General features: G+C 42.4%; 1 long non-coding RNA gene across 1 annotated transcript; it reads right to left on the reverse strand.

The window, feature by feature from the left end:
- Window positions 1-2,332: 2,332 nt before the first annotated feature.
- Window positions 2,333-9,683, reverse strand: LOC104651368 (uncharacterized). The gene is made up of 3 exons (XR_744850.1): window positions 9,060-9,683; window positions 8,106-8,235; window positions 2,333-2,857 (listed from the first exon to the last, which is right to left on the reverse strand). It is a non-coding gene; the product is annotated as an uncharacterized LOC104651368 (long non-coding RNA).
- Window positions 9,684-17,989: the final 8,306 nt, after the last annotated feature.

Raw genomic sequence — 17,989 nt, forward strand, 5'->3', positions numbered from 1 at the left:
AGCTTGCTAGACACTAGCAGGAAAGTGTATAGTTCCAGCTGCTGGTTGCATCATCAGGACAAAACCAGCATACAGAAGATGGAAAAACTGAGAGAATTGTGAGGAAATGAGAATGGTCACAGCATGCTGGAGCTAGCCTGCATCAGGCAGGGGTGACTGTGCACATTTCTTCCCAATTCTGTCTTCAGTGACTTCATGTTGTAGCTGGAAATAGGTCATGGTGGGACCTTTAGGTCAGTCTGAGCCTCTTGGTCTATGGCTAGTAAGGCTCCCACTTCCTGTTCCTTTCTCTCTCCATCCCCACCCATCTTGCTCACTCTTTCTCTCTCCCTTTATGTTCTCTCTAATTTATTTCTCCTCTTTTCTCTGAGGAGGAAGCAGTAGAAAGTCTGGAATGTAGTCATTGGGAGCCTGGTGGACATTCTCCTCTGTGCTTGGCCTTGTGTTCTTCTCATGGATCCTTCCTGGCCCTGGGTCTGTTCTCACTTTCCTGTCATCACACACACACACACACACACACACACACACACACACACCCTCTCTCTCTCTCTCTCTCTGTCTCTTTCCCTGACACATACTCACACTTCAGAACGATTATATTTATAATACCCTGGGCAGTTCCGAATGCCAGTATGAATTTTAAGAGCACATTTGTGTCTCTTGCTTGGAACAGACTGAATTTTCCACTGGCTGAGAGTTTGAAGTTCTTCCAGCCAAGAGAGCAGTGAAAGGCTCTGGGGGACCAGCCATGTGTTGGAGCCCTGTCAATTTTCTGCTCCAAGGGTCGCACTCTCTCAACATTTGTTGAAGGACCTATGGCCACATTTGGCACAAGCCACTCGTGTTGTGCTTTTCAAGTAAAACCTGGTAGGGGGAAGGACATCTGCAGTAGAGAGACCTGGTGTCAAGTGAGAATGTGTCCTACAGGGTTGATAGTTAAAGGCCATCAGAAAGGCCATCTGTTTTCCGGGCCTAGAGGAAAAGAGGAAGATACTGAAACCAGTAGATCCAGATTTATATGGATTTATACCCAAAGGAATATAAATCATTCTACCATAAAGACACATGCATGTGAATGTTTGTTGCAGCACTATTCACAACATTAAAGATGTGGAACCAACCTAAATGCACATCAGTGACAGACTGGATAAAGAAAATGTGGTACATATACACCATGGAATACTATGCAGCTATGAAAAAGAACGAGATTATGCCTTTGGCAGGAACATGGATGGAACTGCAGGCTATTATCCTGAGAAAACTAATGCAGGAACAGAAAACCAGATACCACCTGTTCTCACTTCTAAGTGGGAGCTAAGTGATGAGAACTCATGGGCATAAAGAGGAGAACAAGAGACACTGGGGCCTATTGGAGGGTGGAGGGTGGGAGGAGGGAGGGAGAGGATCAGAAAAAAAAATTGGGTACTAGGCTTAGTACCTGGGTGACAAAATAATCTGTACAACAAACCCCTGTTTACCTATATAACAAACCTGGCCATGTACCCCTCAACCTAAAATCAAAGTTAAAAAAACAAAAACAAAAACAGTAGATCCCTGAAAAGATAAATTATAACTGTCATTCAATGTCTAGGAATTAGTTACGGATTTCTCCTCACAAATTTCAACTGGGAGTGGCAGCTGAAAGCTCTCACCCTCAAGATTGGACTTAAGGCTGACTTTAGGCATAGGCAGATTTAGGCAGTTTCTCTCCTCTTCCTTATATTTAGCTGTTCCATGAAATGCTCTTAAAAGAATCCAGTGACAGTCATTCTACAATTAGAGGAATGGCTTGAAATTCTCATTCCTGTAAAAGTTGACACATTGGCTTTTAATTCACACTACAGTGTAAATGACTAACCTAAGATTCTTTCCTTTCTTGCAAACAGTTTTATTAACTATGGAGGAGAGAAAAGAGAGAAAGAGAGGTTTACATTTGAGAGGTAATTGGGTAGAGGGACAAATAAATGAGATGCTGGACATTTTATAATTTTATAGTAGTGTTGGAGTTGGCCCCAGTTAACTTTCTGGAGGTAATTGCTCAGTTTAATTACAGATTTCTCCCCACAAATTTCTAGCACTCAGCTTCGATTAGATTTTATATTGCCTGGTTTCCTTCGCCTTTCGTGAAAGAACCTCTTCAGTGGGTGAAATGGGAATGTGGCAGGAGAGAGGGGGACGCCCTACAGTGAATCAGAACTGTTTCTTAGAGGATGTTCCATCACCTTCCATGTAATTTCATCAGATGTTCTTTCCAACCAAAGTTACAACAGTCTACCCTTCTATTTCACAGTAAACGGGAGAATTCTTTCTGGCTGAGTGCCTCCCGAGCCACTTCTTTAAGTGGAATTTATTTGAACAATTTGACATTGATTTCTAGTCTGGCTACTGTTTAGTTCCTATATGGGTCACTGAGCAAAAGGACTTAATATGTTGTATGTTCCACATAAAAATATCACCTGATTTTGGTTGTTCGGTGAGCTTCTAGGACAAAAGAGGGTTACTGCCGGCAGAAAAGTATCACTTTCAACACGGGGTGTGCTGTGAGCATTGGCGGTATGTAACATACTCGGCAGTGTTTTCGTGAACCTGTCCGCAGAGTCTGTAAACTTTGCAATGAAATTCACCTTCTACTCAGCTCGACTTTATGGCTTCCTGAGCAAGGAGGTAAAGAACATGGACGAGAAGAGGACATGTCTCAAGGGCACCTTCTGCCTTGTGGGACTCCCCCTTCTGGTATCTGGAAGGGACTATGGTGGTTGTATTCAAGGTCGCTGCCCCCAGGCAGAGAGAAGGAAGGGAAGTGTTTCCTTCAGGTTCTTCTCCTTTTCATAGGGGAGTGAGGCTCCTGCTCCAGATCCTATAAGGAATAACATAGAAAAATTACGCTTTATCACTAGCAAAAAATTTGTCATTTGTAATTTGGGAATAACACATTGTGTACAGAGTTTAGAATTAATGTGACAAGCTATTAAAAGTACTTATCTTGATACCTGGCACTAGCGGTCACTGAATTATTGTTTGTTTCTTTTGGGCTGTCAGCAGTAACAGTTTTGCATTTTTACCTTCAGGTCTCTGGTCCATTTTGAGGTAATTGTTGTGAAAGAGATGTAAGGTTTTGTTTAGATTCTTTTTACTTTTTTCCTTCATACCGATGCCCAGTTGTTCCAGGACCCTTTGTTGGAAAGACTGTCCTTTCTCCACTGTATTGCCTTTGCTTCTTTGTCAAAGCTCAGTTAACTATGTTTGGGTGGGTCTTTTTCTGGGCTGTTCTGTTCAGTTGGTCCATTTGTCTATTCTTTCACCCATTTCACATCGTTTTGATCACTAACTGGAAAGCTTTTCAAAACCATAAGCCTTATACCCATACGAGGCACTATTAGTAGAGACAGTGACCAGCTGAGGACTGATGGCATTTCCTTAGCTGTTATCCTCTCCCTGCTCTGCATGAATTAGAAGATGAAACTCCTCATGGGAAAGCCAGTGCTACAGGGCCAATGGTTTACTGAGGGGATGATGGACACGGTCTCTTCCTTTCTGTTGAGTTAGAGGACGGGGCATGTTCAAAAATGTCTGTTTGGTTAATCTCTGCTTTTTCCGACTTCAAGGACCTAATCATAACACTTTGCTACTGGCAACTCAAGCATTATATATTGTGTCATTTAAAAATATTTTATTATTTTCTCCCTTGTTTTAGACAGTAACACTGCTTCCTTTTATTGCTCAGTCAGGGCATGGCTTATGATTACCCATTACAGCTTTAGCTGATATGGATCCTATGTTTTAGCCAGTAGTTCTCAAAGTTTTGACCCGCCCCCCTACCCCCGACCCACAGTATCAGATCCTCTGGGAAGTTGTTAGAAATGTAAATTTTCAGGTCCTGCCCCAGACCGAATGACTCCAACCTCTAAAATAAGGCCAAGTAAATCAGCATTTTAATAAAAAATATGATACATGCTTAAGTTTGGGAACCACAAACTGAGTTTACAAAGAGTTTTTCTTTCATTTAGTAGCAGCATTCTCACATGCATTGTCTCTGATAGATGGCACGATGACCCACTTCCACTTGGTTATTCTTTTCCCTCTGCGTTTTAGGGCTTGCCATAGGATGCCCTGCTGAAGCTGGCATGCTGCACAGGAGCTATCCTTAAATGCCACTCAAAACACTCCCACCGCCCACAGCCTGCAGAAAGAGAGCATCACCTGATCCAGCTGCTGAGTGACCACAGATCAACAGCCAACGTCACCTTGCATCCTGACTCCTGGGAGCTCTTCCCCTCCCATCTCTCTTTCCCCCTTTCTCTGTGAGGGCAACCATCAGGATCAGCTGAACCACTGGGGATGGCTGCCTTTGGAGACTAGCTATGTGGCCTTGAGAAAAGTTGGGTGGATGGATGGCCCGTCCTTGGAAATGGGCTCTCTGAAAGGACAAAGCCTAGGAGACCACTCCTCAGGGCGCAGGGCACAGGAGTGCCTGTTTATTTAGGGTGTGGAGACAGGACAGGAGTTTTATGAACAGAAGAAGGAATTTTGTTGAGTTTGTGGCCTTATGCTGATTCTTTTGGGATGTTGGGTAGCATGAATAGAGAATTCTTTGATGAGAAAAAAAAAAACAGTTTTAGTGAAGTAAATAAATGTAGGTTCATTTTCATTTGTAAATATATTTCCTCTATTTGTTGTTACTCTATTTGTAAGATGCACACATATAACCATAGATTCAGAGTTTTTTGTCTATTCATTGATGATGATCTGTGTTACTTTCTGTTGAGGAGGCACAGCAATTTGGTATCACTGTGGTGGCTGCCACAGACAGTGTAGGTAGTGGCCTTCTGTTAGTTGATAATTAATTACTAAACTGGCAGCATGTGCCCCTCATTCTGTGATACACAACACACACACACACACACACACACACACACACACACACACACACACGGTACCCCTTATGCCTTCTTAACCTCCAAGAGAGTCTTTTGGACATATAAAATTTGCCTGAGTCAAAAGTTTAAAATATGCATTGTTTCTGTGCCTATGAAAAGCAACGTTTAAAATAAAACCTGAATAATGGATGAAATCCGTTCAGGCAGCTTGGTGGTTTAAAGCAAGACTGAACTTCCTTCTTTTTGAAAAGTGTATTTCCAAGAATAAAGGTGAGTGGGCAAAGCAAGGCCTAATTTTCCCTACTGCATAGAAAATAAAATGACACATATTGAATGCTGTCTTGAAGGTGCTTATACTGGTTGGGAAAAGATGGCCTGGAGACCCAGGCTATTATTCATATTAAGACCGAAGATGTGGTGAAAATGTGAAATACATAATGCCATGGCAAAGATGGCTGAAAATGAGTAAGCAGTACTTTTTGAACCCTTCATATTCCTAATGCAACATCTCTTCCTTAATCAAACATCTCTTCCTCTCTCTTTTGACCTTCAGCATGCTATAAAGGACAGCACCCTTCATTTGTGATTATCTAATCTCTAGAAACATGCCCTGCCCTTGTATATTGGTGGTGGGAATATAAAATGATGCACCTGCTGGAGAAAGCAGTTTGGTGGGCCCTCAAAGAGGGAAACACAAAGTTATGTGGGTTTATGACCCAGAATGTTCCATTCCTAGGTTTATACTCAAGATAACTGAAGACATACGTTCATACAAAAACTTGTACAAAAATGTTTATTGCAACATTTTTTATAACAGGCAAAAAGTGGATACCATCCAAATCTCTGTTAGCTGAGGAATGGATAAATAAAATGTGATAGATCCATATACTGAAATACTATTCAGTCATAAAAAAGAATAAAGTACTGATAGTAAGAGTTGAAGAAGGAAGAAAGAAACATGAAAAGCAGCTTAACAGTTAAAGACAGGTTTATTTTGGAGAATAAACCTGAGAGGGGCTTCTGGCTGAGTTAGGTTAGGGGCACTCTCTCTTACAGACTAAGAGTGTTTAAGGTTTTAGGGCAGGAGAGCTTATCACATGCTGGGAATATTTTTGTGTTTCTTTGTCTTGCTTATTTTGTGTTTGTTCCTATACATTTTTTTGCAGCTGCAGACATACCCAGTCTGCTTTTAGCTTCCCTATCTTAGTGCACCTAAAGGGAAAGGGATGTGCTTATTAGGGCTTGTTGTTTTACGGGGAGTCCATTGTACAAGTGTGAAATTTGGCAGTTACCCAAGAGGCTTCCCCCCACCTTCTCTGCCCGAGCTCTCTTATCTGTGTTTTACCGTCAGCTCTTTCTGCCTGCTTGTTGTTAGAAGGGAAGTGATTTTCTTGAAATGCATAGGTTAGAAAGGGAGCCGGGACTTGAACTGGCAGTGTTTGTCCAAGATGATGGTGCTCCTGCTCTGTCACTGATACTGGCTACCACTTGGAGGAACCTTGAAAGCACTGTGCTAAGCGAAAGAAGGCAGAATCGATGGGCCGCATTTTGTTTGATTCTGTTTGTGTGAAATGTGCAGAATAGGCAAATTATAGCCCCCCAAAATTCGTATGTTGAAGTTCCAACTCTTAGTACCTCAGGATGTGACTGTCTTTGAATATGGGGCCTTTAAGGAGGTAATTAAGGCAAAAAGAGGTCCTCTGGGCAGGCCGTCATCCAGTAAGACTGGTGTTCTTCTAAGAAGAGAGTTACACACAGAGTTACACACAGTTACACACAGAGGAAAGGTCATGTAAAGACAGAAGGAGAAGGCAGCCTTCTGCAAGCCAAGGTGAAAGGCCTGAGGCTAAACAGCCCGTAATAGGTCTGGTAAGGTCTGAACAGGGGTCAGATTGTATAGTGTGTTGTAAGCTGGGGTAAGGATTTTTATTTAAGAGTAATTCAGACTCACTGGAAGGTTTTGAGCAGAGTTCTACAGATCTGATGAATATTTGGGAGCTGGGGTCTCCCTGGAGATTCTAACAAGGAGGACTAAAGCACCCCTGACCTCACACCCAGAGGTAATCTCTATCAGCCAGGGTCCTGAATTAAGCTTTCTTCATCCTGTTGATTGTCCTTGGTTTACAGCAGAGTTTGCACAGAGAAAAATCAACACACCCAGGATAGCATGCCTCAATACTCCAAACAGATTCTGAGAAGCATAAGAGTCAACCATAAATGCACATTTTGCAAACCCTGTAATCTATTTATGCTACAAAAAATCTCCTAAACAGAGGAGCTGGGTCAACTGCAAATAGCTGTTGTTGACTTTCTATGAGGACATTGGCAATCATGATGGCCCTGTGTGCCACAGGACTGTCATAAAGAGAGATTTCTGCATGGTGGTGATTTTCTGTACTCATCAGTGGATTTTTGTTTTTTCATCTGGGTCAAGATCTCCAGCCATAAACAAAGGAGAAATTTTGACTTGAGAAATACCCACTTTGTTAATAAGCAAAACTGAAACTGGGAAAAAAAAAAACGTTGTTTTGTAAACACAGGCTTGCTGTTCATCTAGTGCAAAGTATAACTCTTGCAAAATGCTAAGGGTACATGGTCCCCGTGGTGCTAGAGTTTAAAATGGTTTTGGAGGAATCAAAACAGCAGCTCTGTTTACTGCACAAATGTATCAAATATGAAAGCCAAATTGTAGAAATTATTTTAAACAACTGAATGCCATTTACCAGCTGTGAGCTACCTGCTTCAACAAAACTCTTTCAAATCTAAATAAAGGGAGAAAAAATTTCTCTCTTCTCTCCATGTATTTAAAGACAGCATCCGAATTAACATCTGAGTCATAAATAGTCCATGAAACAGATGACTCCTCATCCTATGACTAGATGTTTTTTTACCAGATAAAATTCTAACTGAATCTCTTTTCTCTTTTGCACTTTTTAAAAGCTATTTCCCTTCTCTGGTTTGGTCTTCTGGTTAATGTGCTGAGGCAGGCTCTTGGCAGCCAGATGGAATATCATCTATATTTAGGGCTTCCATTAGCTCTTGTGTTTGAATCTGCTGCTATTTCCTAATTTCTACACAAATATTCTACGAGAGTGGATTGCCATTTATGTTATTGCTGTATAATAAAGTTATCATGCTAATATGCCTTATTTTTCATGGAGATTCTTTTGGTTAATCAAGCACACTCCCTTTTTATTGGTCACATACTGACACATGAGAAGTTGTTACCGTGATAACATTTACCAGCATTCAGGCTGGTCAGCCTTGGTCCTGGCTTTTCTCACTGCTCCTTCCAGGCTGGTTTGGATACCACTTAGTGTTTTCTTTTTGGTTCGTGGGAGTTCAGCAACCCAATAACCTTGAGAAAAGAGGAATGAGAAATGGGACAAGTTCATTATAGGCTCAAAGATTCATTTTGCCAGAGTAGTTTTTTTTTTCCCTAGGATAAGAAATTACTGTGTCATTCCAAATGCATAGATACTACTGTGCCAAAGCTCTGCAGGGAGTTTCATGCTGAACTTTTCTAAGAAAATTAATTGGATGTTAATGAAAGCTTGGGGGTGGTAGAATTCAAGGGAGAAGCACTCTGTTTTTTATCACCACTTCCCAAAATTATGTAGTCCAAGGCTTTTGTGATGATTATAAAAATAACCACCCCCACTTGCTTGTGCTAGACAGAATGTAAAATGATTTCACAACATTTCTGCATTGAATTAGAGTAATCCTCCTGGTATCGGAAGACCTCCCCTGAGCCCAGTGTATGCTGGCATTGCCAACAGAATCTTAGAAGTGAAGCCTTTGGCCAGGTTTGGGGTTCTAATAAATTTAGCATATGGGCTGGGTGCGGTGGCTCATGCTTGTAATCCCAGCACTTTGGGAGACTGAGGCTAGTGGATCACTTGAGGTCAGGAGTTCAAGACCAGCCTGGGCAACATGATGAAATTGCAGTAAGCTGAGATTGTGGTACTGCACTCCAGCCTGGGTGACAGAGTGAGATTCTGTCTTAAAAATTAAAATTAAAATGAATTTTTTAAAACTTAGCATATGGAACACTCTTCTGGAATCAGTGTCTATAACAAAAAAAAAAAAACAGAAAAATTTTGCAAGTACTTTTACAAAAAGTTGCAAGTACTCAGAGGGGTTTGTGGACATTGGAAAGGAGACGAGGAACCGACACATCACCTTATTTCTAGGAGAAGATGGGTGCTGGATTCACACTTATTCTCAACCGTAGCAGTTGTTTGGACTCAGTAGGAGTATTTGCTGTGAAGTCTGTCATATGAAGGAAAAAATCATGGGTGCAACATAGTGGCCAGAAAAATTCAATGGTGTCATTTTCAGTCACCAAGATGGGCCACCTCATGCTTGTAGGTCAGCACAGATCAGACGTGGGTGTCTGGAGTTGGCTCTTTGATACGTGCACTGAGACAGGCTTTCTGCTCCTGTTGCACGACTCCCAGCTGGAGAGGACGATGCGAGGAGGGCCCAAGCTACGCCAATAACCCTCAGTTCCAGTTCCTGCTGTTTTGTCATTGCCTTCCCATCACAGCTGTACCAGGACCACTGCTGGCTGCCTTCTTGCTTCTCCAGTGCTTTTCTCTGGTTTTCTCCCTGGCTTCTCTTTCTGAAATTGTCACTTAAATGTTGACATTCCCAGGCTGTGCCCTTTGGCACTTATCTATTCTCATTTTACCTACAGTCTCTGGACAATCGCATCTATTCCCATGGCTTCAATTACCATCTCTACTGATGGCGGCTCTCGAATGAAATCTACATCTCCAGCCCAGAACTTGTTCTGTGGTTCCCTAAATGTCTCAAACTCAGTGTGTCTGAACTGAGCTCATGATGCTCCCACCCCCGCAGACTGTGCCTGCTCCTGAGATCTTGTCTCTGTAATTGTGGCCAAGATTTACCGCGCTTGTGATATTCCAGGCTCTGTTCCAAGCATTTGACATACTTTACCTCATTTAACCTTTTCCAGAGCCCTATACAGAAGATACAATTATTATCCCCCTCTTAAACTCTGAAGCACCCAGTGAATCGGTGCCTTGCCCAGGATTCAACAGCTAGCTGTGGACAGAGCCAGACTTTGAATGCAGGCTGTTGAAACTGGAGCCCACACTTCTAACTGCTCGGCTGTGCTGCTTGCTGTTGTACATTTACCCAAGTCAGAAACTGGAGCATCATTTTTGATGTCATCTTCTCCCCTGCCTCCCATATCCAATCCAATGCCCATCTAGTTCCTTTTACCTCCTGAATAACTTGAGCCTTTCTATTTGTTTTTTCTCCCGGGTCACTACTCTAGTACAAGCTATTATCTCTTGCCTAGATGCTCACAATGGCTTCCTAACAACTCTTCCTGCTGTTCTCTCTTCTCTCCTTTCCACCCCATCTATTTTCTATATTGCAGCCAAAGAAATCACTCTAAAAGATATATTCCATTGTGTCACTTCAGTAAAATGCTCCAATGGTTCCCCATTGTCCTCAGGGCAAAGTCTGAACTCCAATATGCCTGAAAAGGCACACTGTGAGCTCTGCTCTCTCCAGCCTCATCCCTCTCCCTGACTCCATCCTATCCCCTTGCTCTGTCCGCATGCCCCGGTCTTCCTGCGCTGCTGCTTCTGCTTCCTCGCTCCTGGAAGGCCCCCTCCTCTCTCTCACCTCTTGGCCACTTAGTTGTCTGATCCCTTTGCCTGTGATACAGTTTGGTTACTTATCTCCTTCGAATCACATGTTGAAATCTGATCCCCAGTGTTGAAGGTGGGGCCTCATGGGAGGTGTGTGGTCATGAGGGCGGATGGCTCATGAATGGCACGGTGCCATTCTTATGGCAATTAGTGAGTTTTCACTCTTAGGTCCCACAAAATCTGGTTGTTAAGAAGAGTCTGGCTCCTCCTTCTCTGCTTGCTCCCTTCCTCTCTCAATATGCGATCTCTGCACACACCAGCTCCCCTTCACTTTCCACCATGAGTGGAAGCAGCCTGAAGACCTCACCAGAAGCAGATGCTGGCACCATGCTTCTTATACAGCCTGCAGAACAATCAGCCGAAGAAATCTCTTTTCTTTATAAATTACCCAGCCTCAGGTGTTTCTTTATAGCAACACAACGGCCCTAAGGCAGCCAGAAAGAATGTCCTTCCATCTTTCTGCACCTGCTTGACTCCTGTTCATCCTCAAAGGCTTTGGGGATTTCCTCTCTGAGTTCTAGAAAGGGACTTGGTGCCTTGGCTGTGTGTTCTGGAATAGCTGTCACTCTGTGTGCCATGCTTTGTCCCAAGCACTTTATTAACTCATTTAATCTTGCAAAAACCCTATGAGGTAGACACAATTATTATTTCCACTTGGTAGATGAGACTGTTGAAGCACAGTGCATCTGTCACTCTGTCACTCTAGCAGTTCACCAGAGGAAGTTTGACACAGGACTTTGACTACAAGACTGCTGCAAGAGCAGAAAAAACAACTAGAGGGTGCAACACAATCCAAAGCTGAGAACCAGTGGGAAGTTGCTGCTGCAGGTTGGAGGGACAGAGGGAAGTGGGGATGTCACCAGAGGTGAGGCACTGGGATGCCCAGTGGGAACTGGAGCTCTAGAGGAGGCGCACCCACCGTACAGCCACCCTGAACAGCACCCAGTGTTTGTCCACGATGATGGTGCGCCTGTTCTGTCACTGATACCTGCTACCACTTGGATGTACCCTGACCTTCCCTTCTCCTACCTGCTAAGCTCCACCACTACTTCCCATTGGCTGAGCTAACCAGACACTCACTGGCGGGAGCCTGGGAAAATGCAGTCTGCAGAGGTCGCGGTAAAGATGGGGAACAAATTGAGAGAAAATAGGTAGAAGAAAGACCCAGAGAAGTTAATTACTTTTTCTAAGCTCTGACAACTTCTAAGTTGCCAGGTCTAGGGAGTTTGGCCCCAGACTGTGTCCCCTTAACCACTGATCTACACTGCCACTCTGAGAACCTGGGGCCAGGCACTGGGTCACTGTTCCTCAGATGTGTGAAATGGAAATAATAGTGATACCCTTGGTATAGGGCTATGATAAAGGGAAAATGAGTCGACACTTCAAATACATTGAATAGTGCCTGGAATAGCATCAGCATAGTAAATATTGGTCGTTCTTACAGAGGTAAGGATCCCAGGAGAAGGCAGTGGTCTGGGCGTGGGAGCTGCGCCTAGCACTGTCCAAGCCTCTTTTTCTGGAAGGTAGTTGCTATCTCCATTTTACAGATGATAAAACCGAAGCCCCAAGAGTTTGACTCACTGACATAGCAAAAGTGGGAGTAGGACTCAAGAATTTGACATCAGAATCAACATGTGTATGCCGTATTAAAATTCCTGTGTGGTGGACTCTCTTCCAGCTAAGCTGTAGTTTCTATGGGGACACACCTGTGCCTCTTTCACCTTTGATTTCCTAGTACAGGCTCAGCGCCTGGTCCCTTGGAAGATACTCAGTGCGTATTTGCTTCCTGAATTATTAAATGGCCTGGTGATTTGCTGGTGCTATGAAAGCGTAAGTTGCAGACACATGTTTCTGGACCTCTTGGTCAGCAGTGAGGTGCTGGAGGCCTGGCCTCAATTCAGAAACTTATTCCAGGCCATCTCCACAGTGCATGCCCCAGTGTTCCAGCTCTGCCATTTCATCCGTCTCTGTGATGGCTCCCCCTGGCCCTCTGCCTTGTAGAGGAAATCTGTTTTCTACATTCCTGAGTTCTCAGTGGCGACCAAGGCAAGAGGATAAGAGTCAGAGTGAGGAAAACTGCATCAAGGGGTTGGAAGAGAAAATGAAATGGAGTAAAAGGTCACCATGACACCATTAAGGAGTTCTTAAGGGCACTTCATAATCATAACATGATCTGCAAATGCACATCTGGAGGTAATTAAATCTAGCTAGGACAAATCATTTCTACTTTTATCTTAGCAATTGACGTGGTGTATAAAGTGAAAGCAATTCACTCCCCTGCCTCTGTTTTCCTACTTAATGAAGAGGGACAAGATCATTTTCACTGAATGTTGGAAAGCACTTTTTCATCATTAGAGAAAATCTGTAAAAAATTAGTTACTGAATCTGGCTTTGGCATGAGGACATGGGCTAAAACTGTTTTTGTTCTGTTGCAACTGGTATGTTGTTGGGCAGGCATCCCCAAACTACGGCCCCCGCGGGCCGCATGCAGCCCCCTGAGGCCATTTATCCCACCCCCCGCCGCACTTCAGGAAGGGGCACCTCTTTCATTGGTGGTCAGTGAGAGGAGCACAGTATGTGGCGGCCCTCCAACGGTCTGAGGGACAGTGAACTGGCCCCCTGTGTAAAAAGTTTGGGGACGCCTGTTGTTGGGGATGCTGCTATTTCTTGAAGTTTCTCTCATCTTTCCAGCAGAAAGAGGTGGGCTTTTTGTGAGAAGCCGATGTATATTTATTAATAGATAATATAAGTTATATATCTAATAATGGTGTCCTCTTCCCTTTGGCTGCTTACAAAGGGCAGAGCCAAATAGGCCAGAACTTGGAAGAATGTGGGATTCCCAGAACGCCTTTCATGTCCTAACCACAGCCCTGCCACTCGTTTCTCTACCCTATCTTTTTCCCGCATCACTTTTATTGAACTGATTGCATCTTGCTAAATTGTATGCATCTTGGTAAGCCATCCTCAGTCCTTTCCAGGACAATGCAAATAAGTAAATAAAGAGTTACTGACTCAAATGTTTTTAATCTTATACTTGATTCCTGACTTTGCTTTAATAAAGCACTTTGAGTTACTGGCACTCAAAGTATCAATGTTCCATCACTTTCTAGAATGAACTAATCCAGCAGAGATCAATTGATGGCAAAAAGCTATAGCATATTAAACTCCAGAGTTCCTAGCTGGAAGAAACTGTAATTTTAAAATTGGTTGATGAAGAAATAGATGTTGACAATTGACTCAATTTTAGTCATGTTTTAAATGAGTCTATTTTAATGATACATATACAAATGATGAATTTATAATTTGTTCATTGTATTTTATTAGTCACAACCCATCTATATACATTTGAAAATGGTGGCATATACATATGGTGAAAATAGCATTTTCACTGGCTTTCAGATTATGTTGGTGAGCTTATAAACTAGAAGATCCCCTGCAAGAAGGCCATAGATTCCCCAGAGGTGAAGCATTGCAGGCTGGAAATCCTGGCATTCTTCCTCTACTCATTTGTCAAGGCATGTTGGGTGAGGTGCTGGAGTCCGCAGCATGCTTTTGTCCTAGAGTGCTTCACTTTCATGAGAACTGGAAAACAATTGGCTCAAAATCAACCTTTAGTAACAAAATTTCCCTTCTAACTTTCTAGACGTGTGTCGAAATCACTTCATTAAATTTCACCAGTGTTTAAGCATGCATTTGTACTGTGATTTTCGCTTTTTAAGCACTCAAATGTAATCTTTTGTTATCAATTATATTATTTATCAATTATATATTCTTGTTAAAGAATATATCTAAGGAGAGAGGGATCTCATTCTGTGAAAAAGAAATAGTAGGGAAGAAAATATGTGAACTGAGGTCGTGCTACAAGTTAGAGGTCAGCCCTAGACTAGAACTTTATTTTCTAAATTTTTAAAGAGATGGGGTCTTGCTCTTTGCCCAGGTTGGCGGCAAACTCCTGGGCTCCAGCAGTCTTCTTGCTTCAGCCTGCCCAATAGCTGGACTATAGGCACATGCCACCACACCCAGCTACAACTTTTCCCCTCTTTCTTTCCCTCCCTCCCTTCCTTCCTCCCTTCCTCCCTTCCTCTCTTCCTTCCTTCCTTCCTCTTTCTCTCATTCTTTCTTTCTTGATTTCTTCAGGGGGGTCTCTCTCTGCCCTGATCAAGCTATCATCCCCACTCAGCCTCCCCGACCCACTCATAGTATCGGGTACTACAGGTGCACGCCACCATGTTCAGCTAATTTTTGTATCTTTGTGGAGATGGTGTTTCATCATATTGCCTACTCCTGGGCTCAGGTGATCCTCCTGACTCCGCCTCCCAAAGTGGTGGGATTACAGGTGTTTGCCACCATGCTGGCAGACTTTTAATTCTTAAAATGATTTTTTGCTGCTTTTTCCTTTATCTTATATTGCCTAAGGGCTGTCTTTCTTTCTCTTTAAAAAAAAATATATTTTTATGTAAACAGGGTCTCAAGCCCTCAGCCACCCCTTCATCTCTTAGAGTTTCCGCCAGCGAAATTGTAGTACCGTGCACAGGCCTGGGTCTCCTTGTCCTTCAACAGTTTCCTCCCCCCGCCACCGCCACCCCGGGGTCTTGAAATCACTCTGCCATCTATGTACAATAAGAAATCAAGATTATCCACTCCAGCTGGCAGCTTTTCTGCTACACAGATTTGCTTTTCCATGAACAAAAACTGGCACATCCAATCTACTGGAATTTTGTGGCTGCTTAATGGAACGTATTGATACCAGCTCAGCTAAGTAGTGTTTCCATGTCGAGTCATGCCTCAGGAAGGGGCTGTCCTTAAACCCCAATATGAAAAAGCCTTCAGTGAAAGGCCGTCTTGCCTCAACAATGTCCCCTGCAGATACTTCCCGGGCACGAGGGACGCCGTAAGGGCTCCACTTTGCTTATGTCCGCGAGAATCTTTACTCATCCTGACACAGGCTAGTTCTGATTGATAATCCGTCTTGCTTCTTCTTGGGGATCCCCGAGGAATTTTTAAGAAAAAAAAATGCAACTTGTTTTGTGAACAGAAAACCGAGCTTGGCTAAGAGTAAAAAAATAATAATGAAAGAAAAGTGCATGAGAAGAATAAAAATGAAGCACAAGCACTCTTTCTTTCCTTTAGGGCAGCGCAGGGGACAGAAGGACAGTGGGAGAGGGTGGGAAAACGCACTCTCTCACTGAGTTTATTTTTAACATCAAGTTAAAAGCATACTCTGTGTTCTTTCCTTTTAAAAATTGACTTTTAACCTCCTGAGGCATTTTTACTCTATTCTGACTGTGGGGTAAAACCCCTTTTGTGGCTGGCAACTCCCACTGGGTCTTTTCCCATCACGACAGGCTTAAGAACCAAGTAGTTAGAGGGATGGAAAAACCCCAGCATGTTTCTTCAAAGGGTTTCTCATTAGCATATGCACACAGCTTCTGTGCGCAGAGGCTTAGAAACGCCGGCTGCTTACCTGGAGTTTGAGCTTTCTTGCATTTTTCAGAACTCATAGTTGGGGAAAACTCCTGTTTTTAAAATAGTTTGAACTCGTAAAATAGTGGAGACAGTCTTTCTTCAGTCCACTGCAAAATTTATTAGTTGAGTTTATGAATAATGCAACATACATACACACACTTACACCTATAAAATTTGATATGAGTGAACAGAAATGGTAATAGCTAATCTCTAACACTTACTGAAGGCTTCCCATGGACCGGCCAGATACTGTTTACCTGCATTTAATGCTCTGAACAGTGCTCTCAGGGTAGATAATATTATCATCCCATTTTACAGATGAAGAAACTTGAACTCAGGGCTACTAAAGGTCAGTGAGTGAGTTTTGGGGAAGGGATTCAAACTCAGGCAAGACAGTCAGTTCAGGTCCACTGCTAGCCTATACCATAAGTATGTAATTAAAATAGAAGCCCCTACTTTAAGATATCGTTGCTTCTCTCTTTCGGAAAGTTATCAAAAATACCAATTTTGTTAGAAAAAGACATTTTACTGCCACTTACAAGACTGTTGTCACAATAAATATATAGATCTACAATGTGTTGATGAGGCAAAGCGTGCTCCCTTAGATGCGACAACCTTGTGCAGTGCACAGCTTACACAAAGGTACATGACAGCCGTTTATACATGTACACATGCAAACACACGTGTACTTCCACAGAAGAAAAAAAAGACTGTCTTAGTTTGATCTTTTCGTCTTTTAGAGGTAACCACGCTGATCTAACTCAGTAACAGGTCTTCCATGTGGCTCAGTCTAGAATAAGTACAGATCACATTAAAGGGTCTGAAACCAGTTGTATTTGTACATAGTTCAAAAATACCCTAGTCTTACTTCCTTCTTCTCCTCTGGGGAATAAACACTGAATACACATTTTACACAGGAAGTTCTGTGTATATAGGTGTGTTAAGGGATGAGGAAAAAAGAAATAGAATAGTTCACAAACCTGGGGAGATTAACTTTTATTACGGAAAATTTTAAACATATACTGAAGTAGAACAAAAAGTATAATGAACCCCACTTTCCTCCATGAACCTAACATCCAGCTGTAAAAAGCATCACCTAATGGCCATTCATGCTTCATCTGGATTTTTAATCACTCTCCTCCATATTTGAAGCAATTCCTAGACACATCATTTTAGCCAAAAATATTTCAGTACATATCTCTACAAGATATGAAATATTTTCAAAATATAATCACAATACCATTATTACATCTAAACAGAAATAATAAGAAGGCTTTAATATCATCGTATATCCGGTGTTAAAAATTTTAATTGTCTCCAAAATGTCCCAAATTTTCTTTTTTCATTTGTCTTGTTTTTACCTTGTGTTTGTTTGAAATAGGAATCAAGGCCGGGCACGGTGGTTCACACCTGTAATCCCAGCAGTTTGGAAGGCCAAGGTAGATTACAAGTTCAGGAGTTCGACACCAGCCTGGTCAAATTGGTGAAACCCTGTCTTTACTAAAAATACAAAAATTAGCTGGATGTGGTGACATGTGTCTGCAATCCCTGCTATCAGAAAGGCTGAAGTAGGAGAACTGCTTGAACCCAGGAGGCAGAGGTTGCAGTGAGCAGAGATGGCACCACTGTACTCCAGCCTGGGCAACAGAGCAAGACTCCATCTCAAAAACATTAAATAAATAAAATAAAAACTCAAACTAAAAAATAAATGAAATGGGAATCAAGTTCAAATACTGCATTGGTTGTTATGTTTCTTAAGTCTCTTTTAATGTACAAGTTCTTTCTTCATCTTCCTTCATCTCTCTTTCTTTCTCTCTGTTTTTTTCTTTTCTTTTTTTTTTTTTTTTTAACCAGAGTCTGCATTTTGCTAATGGCATTCTAGTAATGTTTAACGTGGTCCTCTGCTGCAGATTCCTTTCTGTGTCTGCATATTCTTTTAAGGTACTTGGGTGAATTTGA

This window comes from Saimiri boliviensis, chromosome 7 (assembly GCF_048565385.1).
Source record: "Saimiri boliviensis isolate mSaiBol1 chromosome 7, mSaiBol1.pri, whole genome shotgun sequence".
Lineage (NCBI taxonomy): Eukaryota > Metazoa > Chordata > Mammalia > Primates > Cebidae > Saimiri > Saimiri boliviensis.